The sequence below is a fragment of the Bubalus bubalis genome, chromosome X (assembly GCF_019923935.1).
Source record: "Bubalus bubalis isolate 160015118507 breed Murrah chromosome X, NDDB_SH_1, whole genome shotgun sequence".
Taxonomy (NCBI): Eukaryota; Metazoa; Chordata; class Mammalia; order Artiodactyla; family Bovidae; genus Bubalus; species Bubalus bubalis.
The window spans coordinates 118,192,565-118,206,642 of NC_059181.1; the positions used below are offsets into that span (position 1 = coordinate 118,192,565).

Sequence of the window (14,078 nt, forward strand, 5' to 3'; positions counted from 1 at the left end):
TTAATTAAATTTCAGTTATTGAAGCTATTCGTTGTTCACCTGAAATTCAAACTTAACTAGGTATCTTATTGTTATTAGCTAAATCTGGCAACCCTAATAGCCAGTAAGATACAGAAATAATTATATAAACATTGAAGCAAACCAAACCCTTAGTTATTTACTCTTCTCATTTTAGGAATATGCTTTGTTATTATCTTGATTAGTCTCCAAGTTTGCAATTTAAGGTATTTAAGACATTTCACAAAAATTGACCTATTGGAGGTTCTAAAATAATATTTTTAATTTGAAATGTTTAGTTTTCATTAAACTACTAAAATGAGTAAGAGAATTGTGTTATCTGTATATGCAAAGTTTGAATGCTCATCAGAATGTGATTTAGACCACTATCCAGTGAACCAGTGAAGTTGCTCAGTCATGTCTGACTCCTATCCCATGGACTGTAGCCTACCAGGCTCCTCTATCCATGGAATTTTCCAGGCAAGAGTACTGGAGTGGGTTGCCATTTCCTTCTCCAGGGGATCTTCCCAACCCAGAGATCAAGCCCAGGTCTCCCACACTGTAGACAGACGCTTTACCATCTGAGCTACCTTTTGGTTAATTAAATTTATCAGCATTACTATAGGACTTAGAAACATTTTGTTTATTAGGTATGTAAGATTACCCTGGGGGCTTCTCAGGTGGCTCAGTGGTTAAAAAAAAAAAAAAAAAATCCGCCTGCCAATGCAGGAGATCCAAGTTCAATCCCTAGGTTGAGAAGATCCCCTGGAGAAGAAAATGGCAATCCACTCCAGTATTCTTGGGCTTCCCTGGTGGCTCACACAGTAAAGAATCCACCTGCAATGCAGGAGACCTGGGTTTGATCCCTGGGTTGGGAAGATCTCCTGGAGAAGGGAATGGCAATCCACTCCGGTATTCTTGCCTGGAGAATCCCAGGGACAGAGGAGCCTAGTGGGCTATAGCCCATGGGTTCTCAAAGAGTCAGACATGACTGAGCACCTCAACATGCACACAAGACGACTCTATCAAGTATTTGAAACGTCTATGGGAATCAAATTTATTCAATTTCCAAATGTATTTAAAGTAAAAAAATTAAGGGAAAATATATTAAGAGTTACTGAAAGAACAAGTGAAAGTGTCTTTTTAAAAAATTTTTGTACAAACATACCAGATTTATGAATAGAATAACAAAGCTTTACATTGAACTTAAAGGCTTAAGGAAAAATTTGATTTTAAACTTAGAGCTTTAGTTAGTTAGTATTAATGTAATCACAGCTATGTGTAATTTCACTCTTCACTCCAGTCACACTGGCCTTACTTCAGGCTTCTTTAGAGAGATCCCACCACAGGTATTTGCCACAAGTTGTTTCTTCTTCCTTGAGGCTATCTATGCTCCAACCCCGCCTTACCCTAATTAATTCCTTTTCACCTTTCAGATCTCAGCTAAAGCTCCATACTTTCTAAATAGGTCAAATCTTTCAGTACACACTCCTCCAGGATAGGAAGTAGAGGCTATTAGCTGTTATGGTTATTATTGCTCTTGTTATTGTTTTTATTTTTACCTCTTACTTTTCCTTCTTAGCACTTATCTTAGTCATAACTTTACACTAATTTTTGCCATTAATTGGGGTCTTTTATAAGCTCCCTCCTAGTTCAGTCAGTAAAGAATCTACCTGCAATGCAGGAGATCCGGGTTCAATTCCTGAGTCTGGAAGATCCCCTGAAGAAGGAAATGGCAACCCACTCCAGTATTTCTTGCCTGGAGAATCTCCATGGACAGAGGAACCTGGCAGGCTACAGTCCATGGGATCACAAGAGTTGGACACAACTTAGCAACTAAACCACCACTGCATAAGCTCCAGAAGGGCAAAGACTACATTTGTCTTTAGTCACCATTTTATTATAGGTAGATGCTAGCATCTACCACATAGTAACCATGCAATAAATACTTGCAGAAAGAAAAGATAGACAAAGGTAAGCAAAGACAGATCCTGTTCTGTTTTCTCAAGAGGTGAACTGTGGGATTGAAAACCTGCATAAGAAGCACATCTACTCACCTTTCTCCTTTCCCTCCTTACAAACTCAGGCCATCTCTTCCCTATACTAACAGAAGGGAAATTTATCTTTATACTCTGGAGAAATTAAACAATTTAGGGACACTAGGCTGAAAACAAAGGACTTGAGTAAGTCTAAATACTGCAAGGGTATTTCCCTAGTGGTCCAATGGTTAAGACTCTGTGTTTCCACTGTAAGGGGCAGGGGTTCAATCCCTGGCCGGGGAACTAAGATCCCACACACCACATGTGCTAGAGGTGGGGATATTAAGGTCATTAAAAACAAAGAAAGATTTAGAAACTATTCAAGATTAAAGAAGACTGAACAAAAGTAATGAATTATCCTGAGCCAGAAAAATAAAGAAAGAAATGACTGGCAAAGAGCCCCAACAATCATCTTTCTCTGCTTGGCTCCCAGAATGCTGTAACCCAAATTTATATTTCTGACCCAGGAAGAATGGGGCATTTCACTCTGGAATGGCAGGTACTGATAGCTGGTCCCCTCATAACTGACCTACAATGCAGACTACCAGTCGAAAACACCACTGATCAACAAGGAACTTATCAGCTTTTTGTGCATAGCCATTAAATACAATTGAGAGCAAAAGTAAAGGAAGTCTCCAATGTAAAGACCAAGATAACAAACAATTCAGTGGAACTAGACAACCCAAAAAGTAGGAAAAAACCTTCAAACATTTATAATCAGTAGCCTGAGAGATTAGAAAGAATTCCCAAATCTATGAGAATATTGAATTTGGGATTTTTTTTTTAAAGAAAAACGATAATGATTAGAGAGTAAGAGCTCTTGGAAACTTAAATTATACTTCCCATATGTTAAAATCCATTACAAGTGGTTAAAGCTAAAGTTGAGAATATTTCCCCAAAATAGAACTAATGATATACATAGAATAAAGTGAGTAAATTAAAGAATCAATTGAGAGGAACCCACACCCAAATAATACAAGTTTCAGAAATAGAAGACAAGGAAAACAAAGGGGTAGGAAATCAAAGAAATAATGCAAGAAAAATCCCTAGAACAGAAAGATTTGTTTCCATATTAAGTGCCCAGTGTGAACTATTATTGTTGTTTAGTTGCTCAGTCGTGTCCAACTCTTTGAGACCCCTTGAACTGCAGCCCACCAGGCTCTTCTGTCCAAGGAATTTTCTAGGTAAGAATACTGGAGCAGGTTGCCATTTCCTTCTCCAGGGGAATCTTCCCAACTTAAGGATCGAAACCAGGTCTCCCACATTACAGGCAGATTCTTTATCTCTGAGCCACCTCAAATGATTATACCAAGTGTTAAATCAGAATACTTTTTCAGAGGTGCAAAGTACTGTATGGGGAAAATTATCCCCATAAAGTCTCCCAAGTTGGACAAACTCAAGTCTCTTCCCTCCTGTGTTTCTCCTTTACTCACACACTATTACCACATTCACAAAACTTCTGACACCAAGTATTTGGCTTTTCCCCACACCACCAAGCAGTTCTCCCACAGGAGGCAGGTGTTTGATGATTCAACTCAATTCTAACACTATCCACTGGGAGTTAGCATCAGATGCCACAGGTTGAGGGCTCAGTCCCATAAGACTGCCCCCCACTTCAGATGCCAAGAGCAAATTCAGGTTGTCACCTGTGCTTCTGACTGATGCCCTATAAACTAGAGAGTCCAAAGACTCTGGGTTCAATTAATTTGCTAGACTGGCTCACAGAAGTCAAAGAAACATTTTACAGTAGTTTCCCCCTTATGTGAAGAGGGGATATGTTCTAAGGCCTCGCACAATAGATGCCTGGAACTGTGGATAGCACTCAACCCTATATAGACTATGTTTTTTCCTTATACATTCATACCTGTGATAAATATGTGAACCATGAACTTCCAGATGTTCAAGCTGGTTTTAGAAAAGGCAGAGGAACCAGAGACCAAATTGCCAACATCCGCTGGATCATGGAAAAAGCAAGAGAGTTCCAGAAAAATATCTTATTTCTGCTTTATTGACTATGCCAAAGCCTTTGACTGTGTGGATCACAATAAACTGTGGGAAATTCTGAAAGAGATGGGAATACCAGACCACCTGACCTGCCTCTTGAGAAACCTATATGCAGGTCAGGAAGCAACGGTTAGAACTGGACATGGAACAACAGACTGGTTCCAAATAGGAAAAGGAGTATGTCAAGGCTGTATATTGTCACCTTGTTTATTTAACTTATATGCAGAGTACATCGTGAGAAACGCTGGGCTGGAAGAAGCATAAGCTGGAATCCAGATTGCTGGGAGAAACATCAATAACCTCAGATATGCAGATGACACCACCCTTATGGCAGAAAGTGAAGAGGAACTAAAAAGCCTCTTGATGAAAGTGAAAGAGGAGAGTGAAAAAGTTGGCTTAAAGCTCAACATTCAGAAAACGAAGATCATGGCATCTGGTCCCATCACTTCATGGCAAATAGATGGGAAACAGTGGAAACAGTGTCAGACTTTATTTTTGGGGGCTCCAGAATCACTGCAGATGGTGATTGCAGGCATGAAATTAAAAGATGCTTACTCCTTGGAAGAAAAGTTATGACCAACCTAGATAGCATATTGAAAAGCAGAGATATTACTTTGCCAACAAAGGTCTGTCTAGTCAAGGCTATGGTTTTTCCAGTGGTCACGTATGGATGTGAGAGTTGGACTGTGAAGAAGGCTGAGTGCCAAAGAATTGATGCATTTGAACTGTGGTGTTGGAGAAGACTTTTGAGAGTCCCTTGGACTGCAAGAAGATCAAACCAGTCCATTCTGAAAGAGATCAGCCCTGGGATATCTTTGGAGGGAATGATGCTAAAGCTGAAACTCCAGTACTTCGGCCACCTCATGAGAAGAGTTGACTCATTGGAAAAGACTCTGATGCTGGGAGGGATTGGGGGCAGGAGGAGAAGGGGACGACAGAGGATGAGATGGCTGGATGGCATCACTGACTCGATGGACGTGAAGACATCTGAGTGAACTCCGGGAGTTGATGATGGACAGGAAGGCCTGGCGTGCTGCGATTCATGGGGTTGCAAAGAATCGGACACGACTGAGTGACTGAACTAAACTGAACTGAAAAGAATAATAGCAATAACCAATAATAAAATAGAACAATTAGAACAATATATTATAATAAAACATAGTCTCAGTGACGCCCAGAGGAAAACTGAGTGGTGGGAAAATTTTTAGGAAAAAAAGGACTTTTTATTTTATTTTATTGCTATTTTTAATTTGTAAATACAGTAGTCCCACCCACACACCCCCCAGGGACCCTTAGTGGATCTGAAACTGTGGATAGTACTGAACCTTATATAGGCTTCTCAGGTGGTTCAGCGGTAAAAAAAAAAAAAAAAAAAATCCTCCTTCCAATGCAGGAGACCCTGTTCGATCCCTGGATTGAGAAGATCCCCTGGAGAAGAGTATGGCAACGTGCTCCGGTATTTTTGTCTGGGAAATCCCATGGAAAGAGGAGCCTGGCAGGTTAGGGTCCATGGGATCGCAAAACAGTGACTAAACAGCTGTTTAGTGACTGAACAACTGAACCCTATAGAGAGACTGTTTTTTTCCTATACATAAACAACCATGATAAAGTTTAATCTAAAATTAGGTACCATAAGATATTAATGACAATAACGAATAATAACAATAAACTGTAATAAAAGATAGGTTAATAAGGTCTCTCACCAAAAATCTTATTTTTCTATCTTAACTAAGCACTTCACACTGTGGCCGTACTTTTGCAGTTTGAAGTGTCAGCAAGTCAGCAAGACTAGCATGAATTCCTCTTCACAGTTTCACGGCTAGAACACTTGTTCTTACTGTAGATCTTAACAACTTAACAAATGATGTTTTTTCTTTCCTTCTTAAGTCGAGAAGTTTTACCTTTTTACATAAAGGAAGCACTTTGCAGCTTCTCTTTGGAGTGTCTGAATTGCCAACATCACTACTCCTGAGCTATGAGGCCTTTACCAAGTAAAATAAGGGTTACTTGGACACAAGGCTGTGATACTGAAATAGTTGCTCTGATACCGGAGCCGGCTACTAACCGAGTAGGGGCCAGAAACTCTAGGTAAACGGATGATTCACGTTTTGGGCAGGATGAAGTGAGACAACACAAGATTTCATTGTGCTACTCAGAACAGCATGCAACTTAAAACTTACAATTATTTATTTCTTGCATTTTTCCATTTAATATTTTCAGACTGTGGTTGATCCCAAGTAACTGAAACCACTGAAAGTAAAACTGCTTGGCGGGGAGGGTACTGTACTTATTAGATTACTGGTTTATTACAAAGGATATTAGAGGATGTGAACAACAGCCAGATGAAGAGATAGTGAGCACAACATGCAGGACGGCATATGGATGCATTCTTGTTCACCAAACTGGAATCTCTGTAAATCTCATTCTTTTGCATTTTTAAAGAGGCTTCATTACACAGGCATAATTGATTAAATGATTGGCCATTGGTGATTGAACTCAATCTTCAGCCCATCTTGCCTTCCCAGAGGTCAGGGGGCAGGACTGAAAGTTCCAACCCTCTATTCTCAGGGTTGGTTACGCTGGCAACAAGCCCCAACCCTTCTGTGACACAAGGGCTTTCCTAAATCACCTTATTAACATAACAAAACACACTATTGCTCTCAACACTTAGGGAATGCTAAGAGTTTTAGCAGCTCTGTGCCAGAAAAGGGAAAGTGAAGTGAACGTCTCTCAGTCCTGTCCCACTCTTTGCGACCCCATGGACCTATGGAATTCTCCAGGCCAGAATACTGGAGTGGGTAGCCTTTCCCTTCTCCAAGGGATCTTTCCAACCCAGGTCTCCCTCATTGCAAGCGGATTCTTTATCAGCTGAGCCACAAGAGAAGCCCTTCAGAAAAGGGGATACAGATCAAACATAAATTTCTTATTATAAATCACATGACACCTTCTTAGCAAACTATTTGAAGATGGGCTGCATTAAAACAAAGAAGTAAACCAAGGAAGAATGAGAAGTAGAGTCCAGGAAACTGGAGATGACCACAAGAAAACTCTCCCATAAAATGGTGAAGGAAAGTTGAGCTTTCCTGGATGGCCATCATGGAACTGGCTTAGATAGCCAGGAGATTATGAAAGATAGAGAGAACAGTGGAGGAAGAGAGATACTGGGCTGAAAGAACACCTGTCATGTGATTGTAACAATGGGTTTTAGCTATCTGGTAGAGAGTCTGGGGATAATGTTGTTGTTTAGTTGCTAAGTCATATTTCACTCTTTCGAGAACCCATGGACTGTAGTGCACTAGGTTCCTCTGTTCATGGGATTTCCCAGGCAAGAATACTGGAGTGGGTTGCTACGCCCTCCTCCAGGGGATCTTCCCAACCCAACCGAACCCACATCTCCTGCATTACAGGTGGCTTCTTTACCACTGAGCCACCAGGGAAGCCCAGAGAAAACATTGGAAGCAGTAAATAAATAAAACAAAGAAACAGAAAATAAGAGGATTGTTAACTTTATGGAAAGTAAAATTGTACAGTTTTTAATAGTCACAGTACACTGTATGACTCAGCAATGCATAATAATCAAAATAATGTTTGTACAAATATTGATTTTTTATTAATTTTATTGGACTATAATTGCTTTACAGTGTTGTGCTAGCTTCTGCTGTACATCAGCATGAATCAGCTATATGTACACATATATCCCCTCCCTCTGGAGCCTCTCTCCCACCGCCACCCACCCCACCCCTCTAGGTCATCACAGTCAGATGACTACAATTACTGTCATCGATAACATCATTAACATACAGACTCAAGTGGTTTCTCCAGGACAAGATGAGCTAACAGACCCCACCCCGACCCCCCATCATGGACCACCAGACCAGAGACTTGCAAAGCATAGGCATCTTGACTGCTGAAACTACTTTAAGAAATGTTTACAAGACAATGGTTAACCCCGATTTCTTTGTTTTTCCCCCTTAAAAACTCCTAATTCAAAGGCCAACTTGGAGTGGATCTGAGGCTGTCTCCCAGTCCTTTGCTTGGCACCCTGAAAGTAAGCACTATTCTTTCCTTCATCACAACCTGGCGTCAGTAGGTTGGCTCTGGTGTGCATCCAGCAAGCAAACCTGAGTTTGGCTTGGTAACAACAGAAATATATTCCAGAGCGGGACTAAGGGATTGGGTAAAGAACTTCTGTTTTCAGACTTGTAATACAATTTAGCTTAAAAAATATATATTCAAGTATAAAAATTGCTTTCCAATGTTGTGTTAGTTTCTGCTGCACAGCATAGTCAATCAGCTATATATATATATACATATAGACCCTCTTTTTTGAATTTCCTTCCCATTTAGGTCACCATAGACCATTAAGTAGAGTCCCCTGTGCTACATAGTAGGTTCTCGTTAGTTATCTATTTTATACATGGTATCAATAGTATATACAGGTCAATCCCAGTCTCCCAATTCCTTCCACTTTTCCTACCTTTTCTCCTTGGTATCCATACGTTTGTTCTCTACATCTGCGTCTCTATTTCTGCTTTGTAAATTGTTGTTGTTCAGTCATTCAGTCATGTCCAACTCTTTGCAACCCCATGGACTGCAGCAACCCAGGCTTTCCTGTTCTTCACCAACCTCCGGAGCTCGTTTAAACTCATGTGCATCCAGTCAGCATTGGTCCCCTTTTCCTCCTGCCTTGAATCTTTCCCAGCACCAGGGTCTTTTCCAATGAGTCAGTTCTTTGTATCAGGTGGCCAAAGTATTGGAGTTTCAGCTTCAGCATCAGTCCTTCCAATGAATATTCAGGACTGATTTCATTTAGGGTTGACTGGTTGGATCTCCTTGCAGTCCAAGGGACTCTCAAAAGTCTTCTCCAACACCACAGTTTAAAAACATCAATTCTTCGGTGCTCAGCTTTCTTTATAGTCCAACTCTCACATCTATACATGACCACTGGAAAAACCATAGCTTTGACTAGATGGACCTTTGTTTGCAAAGTAATGTCTCTGCTTTTTAATATGCTGTCTAGGTTGGTCATAGTGTTTCTTCCAAGAAGCAAGTGTCTTTTAATTTCATGGCTGCTGTCACCATCTGTGGTGATTTTGGAGCCCAAAAAAATAAAGTTTCTCTGTTTCCACTATTCACCCATCTATTTGCCATGAAGTGATGGGAAAGGATGCCATGGTCTTAGTTTTCTGAATGTTGAGTTTTAAGACAACTTTTTCACTCTCCTCTTTCATTTTCAACAAGAGGCTCTTTAGTTCTTCTTTGCTTTCTGCCATAATGGTGGCATTCCTTCTTAGAAGACCTCAAAGGCTCTTGTTGCCTTTAAAAAGAAGTCAGACTACTTCAAAGAACTCCACAGTCTATACTTGGCTCTCTTTTCTTTATTGTATCTCCCACTACAACCCGGTTACTGGGAAAGATTGAGGGCAGAAAGAGAAGGGGGCAACAGAGGATGTGATGGTTGGATGACATCACTGACTCAATGAACATGATTTAGGAAACTCTTCCAAACTCTGGAAGATAGTGAATGACAGAGAAGCCTGCTGTGCTGCAGTCCATGGGGTCGCAAAGAGTAGGACATGACTGAGCAACTGAACAACAACAACTACTATAGTACCACAGGTACTTCACAATCTGGCCTTATCAGATCATTTACCATTCCCCAAGTGCTTCCACATATGGACCTTTGTGCTGGCTAACCCTCCACCTGGAATGCTTCCTCCTGCCTCTTTGATTCTCCGTCCCCCTCCCCCACTCCACCTTGCTGTACCCACCTGTAGCCATCCTGCCTTCATTGCTCAGCTCAAACCAGACTTTGTTTTGCAGACTTCCCTAAATTTCACCAGACACAAGTCATTTCTCCATTCCCAATACTCCCGTTAGGTTCTGTATCTCTACTGTTAACCACAATTCTTTGCACTGATACATAACTGCTGCTTCCTCCAGACCAGTGTAGAGTGTGAATTAGAATTACCTGGGTTCTTCATAGCAATTCAGACTCCAGAGCTCCAATCCAGCCCTGTGGAATCAAAAGCTCTGCAGATAAGTGCTGAAAATCTGCATTTTCACAAGCTCTCCAGGTGATTCTTAGGCTTACTAAAGTTCCAGAACATTTGGCCAACACTGAGACACCCCTCAAAAGAATCATGTCTTGGGACTTCCCTGATGGTCCAGTGGCTAAGACTCCATGCTCTCAGTGCAGGACACATGGGTTCTATCCCTGGTCAGGGAACTAGATCTCACATGCCACAGCTAAGAGTCCACATGCTGCAACTAAGACCCAGCACAACCATATAAATAAAAATAAATATTAAAAAAAGAATTACACCTCATGCTTCTGTGGATTCCTTCTCCCTCCAAATCTGTTGCCCAGGATATAGTAATTATTTAATAAAAATTTAAATATTAATTTAAGGTGGCCACAAGAGGAACTTGGAATGGAAGTCATCAATGGAAATCCCAAGAATTATATAACACCTTCTCCAACTTAGTTTTTTCAGCTTAATTTTACTCTACTTAATTTTACTCTAAAGGCAAGGGAAAGCATTCAAGGTCTTAAGGATATCAAAATGTATTATTCTGTCTTCTCTCCACATTTCCTAATCCACTATTGAGTTTTCAGAAATGCAAAACAAAAGGTGTAGCTTTTAATATCTACTACACTAGAAAAAGAACTCTGTGTAGCAATTCTTAATCAGAATGAGAATAATGTTCTTGCCCTTCATCCCTGCAGCTTTTAATATCTGTACACTATATTTAATCATCTGGGCCCCTTAATTTACTGACATTTAAATGATCTCAAATTAGATTTCCTGGAGCACTGTTCCAAATAAGTAACTTTTTAAGATAATGCAAGGTCTTATTAGTCGCAAATCATGCCCCTGGTTGCCACTTGCAGCTTCTACACCTTCTTGAAAAATTACCTTATTTAAAGGATTTTTTTTTTCAATGTGGCCAGAGTCTATATAATGATTTAACTATCTGAGATTTTACATTTTAGCCAGAATAATATCAAAATAGTGCAACATAATAGAAAAGAAGCTTCTTTCTCATACTTAGTGCAAAATAAGCTTGAACACTTGAAATTACAATATGTGATAATATTTTTATATTTATGCCATATTATTTTCACATATATCATTACATTTAGTCTTCAAAATTTCCTTATGAGGCTAACAAACATGCTATTGTTTTTTATTGAAATATAGTTTATTTACAATGTTGTATTAGTTTTTAGTATACAACAAAGTGATTCAGTTACATATCCTTTTTAATATTCTTTTCCATTATGATTTTTCATATTCTTTTCGATCATGTTTTCTTGCAGGATATTGAACATTGTTCCCTGTGCTATACATTCAGTTCAGTTCAGTTCAGTCGGTCAGTCGTGTCTGACTCTTTGCGACCCCATGAATCGCAGACTCCAGGCCTCCCTGTCCATCACCAACTCCCGGAGTTCACCCAAACTCATGTGCATCGAGTCGGTGATGCCATCCAGCCATCTCATCCTCTGTCGTCCCCTTCTCCTGCTCCCAATCCCTCCCAGCATCAGGGTCTTTTCCAATGAGTCAACTCTTCGCATGAGGTGGCCAAAGTATTGGAGTTTCAGCCTCAGCATCAGTCCTTCCAAAGAACATCCAGGACTGGTCTCCTTTAGGATGGACTGCTTGGATCTCCTTGCAGTCCAAGGGACTCTCAAGAGTCTTCTCCAACACAACAGTTCAAAAGCATCAATTCTTCGGCACTCAGCTTTCTTCATAGTCCAACTCTCACATCCATACATGACCACGGGAAAAACCATAGCCTTGACTAGACAGACCTTTGTTGGCAAAGTAATATCTCCACTTTTTAAAATGCTATCTAGGTTGGTCATAACTTTTCTTCCAAGGAGTAAGCATCTTTTAATTTTCTGGCTGCAATCACCATCTGCAGTGATTTTGGAGCCCCAAAAAATAAAGTCTGGCACTGTTTCTCCATCTATTTCCCATGAAGTGATGGGACCAGATGCCATGATCTTAGTAGGACCCTATTTTTATCCATTTTATGTATTAAAGCTTGCATCTGCTAATCCCAAACTCCCAATTCATCCCTCCCCAATCCGCCTCCCCCTTGGCAACCGCCAGTTTGTTCTGTATGTATGTAATTCTGTTTCTGTTTCTTAGATGGGTTTATTTGTGTCATATTTCAGATTCTATATATAAGAGATATCATATAATATTTCTCCTCCTCTATCTGACTTCATGTAGTAAGATAGTCTATAGGTTCATCTGTGTTGTTGCAATGGCATTGTTTCATTCTTTTTTATGGCTGAGTAATTTCCATTGTATGTATGTACCACGTCTTCTTTATCCGTTCATCTGTCGATGGACCCTGAGGTTGCTTCCATGTCTTAGCTATTGTGAACAGTGCTACAATGAACACTGTTGTGCATGTATCCTGTCAATGCTTTTTTTCCAGATGGATGCCCAGGAGTGGAATTGCTAGATCATAAGGCAATAGAGTTGCTATTATTTTTTTTTAGTTGTTATTATTAAGTTCAGTTTATGGATAAGAAAATGGGTTTCAGGGAAGTCATGTGATTTAACCCAAAGCACATCATTTCCACTGTAAGCATTAGTGGTTTAGTGGTAGAATTCTTGCCTGCCATGCAGGAGGCCTGGGTTTGATTCCCGGCCAATGCAAGAACACTCATGTTTGGGGCTTCCCTGATGGCTGAGACTGTAACGAATCTGCCTGCCATACAGGAGATCCAGGTTCAATCCCTGGGTTGGGAAGATCTCCTGGAGAAGGGAATGGCTACCCACTCCAGTATTCTTGCCTGAAGAATCCCATGGACAGAGGAGCCTGGCAGGCTACAGTCCATGGCGTTGCAGAGTCAGACACTACTGAGCAACTAATACATCATTACAACACAAACCCAAATCTTCTGACACTACAAAGCACGTTCATTTGACTGTTTTGCAGTTTCTCAAACTTCATGGACTGTCACAATTAGGACATATATCCCTAAGGTGTAACTACCCATTTGTCTCCACCAATTCAAGATACAACTGACCATGTACTGACAAACCATGGCCATTCCAACTCCCTACAGATGCATTTCAGACATGGCAGGATCACATGATACAGGTGGCACCTACTTTGCATACACACAAAGCCAGGCCAAACTAGACTCCCTATTGGAAAGGGATGGCAGAGTACAAGTCCCTGTTAGTCACATGCTCAGCCCACAGTCTTATCCCTATTCCTACAAATACAGCACAAACTAGCCCTGACCTTCACAGAAGAGGGCCTGTTGTGCTGGTGCCTCTCCCCTGAGTACATACAGTTTAGAATAGGATGGAACCTATGGCTGAAGTTAAGGATATAATATATTTGGGAAAGACAATAGACATGGAGGAAAGAGGTGGGGCAAGCATGTAATACCTCCATGTAAGTGTGGAACTTGGAGTTTGAAAATTCTGACATCCAAATAAGAATCATTAAAACAGTTCTGTTTTCCTATACAAAGCAAACATCAGGTATTTATAGAGCAAATATTATGGGCCTGGCACTGAATTTAACACTACAGGAAATAGAAAAATTAATGAGACATGGACCATGCCCTTGAAAAACTCACACTGCAGAGAGGGAAGTAGACACATAAACAATTACAGAACAGCATGATATGTGGTCTAATGGCCCTAGAATAGGAGTCATCACTACTATTTTTAGTAAGGAATTAGTGGGGCTATGTTGTAGATACACCATCAACATCACCAATGCATAACCATGAGTGTTCTATTTTGTGTCCTAAATTACCCCTAGATGAACCACTCCTAGACTCTTGAAGTGTTCTGTTACAATATAGAACTACATTGTTCTACAAAGCAAGTACAGTTCAGTCGCTCAGTCGTGTCCGACTCTTTGCGACCCCAGGAATCGCAGCACGCCAGGCCTCCCTGTCCATCACCAACTCCCGGAGTTCACTCAGACTCACGTCCATCAAGTGGGTGATGCCATCCAGCCATTTCAACCTGTCATCCCCTTCTCCTCCTGCCC

General features: G+C 40.6%; 1 non-coding gene across 1 annotated transcript; it reads left to right on the top strand.

The window, feature by feature from the left end:
* Positions 1–12,647: 12,647 nt before the first annotated feature.
* TRNAG-GCC lies at positions 12,648–12,718 on the top strand. Its single transcript has one exon. It is a non-coding gene; the product is annotated as a tRNA-Gly (tRNA).
* The last annotated feature ends 1,360 nt before the right edge of the window (positions 12,719–14,078 follow it).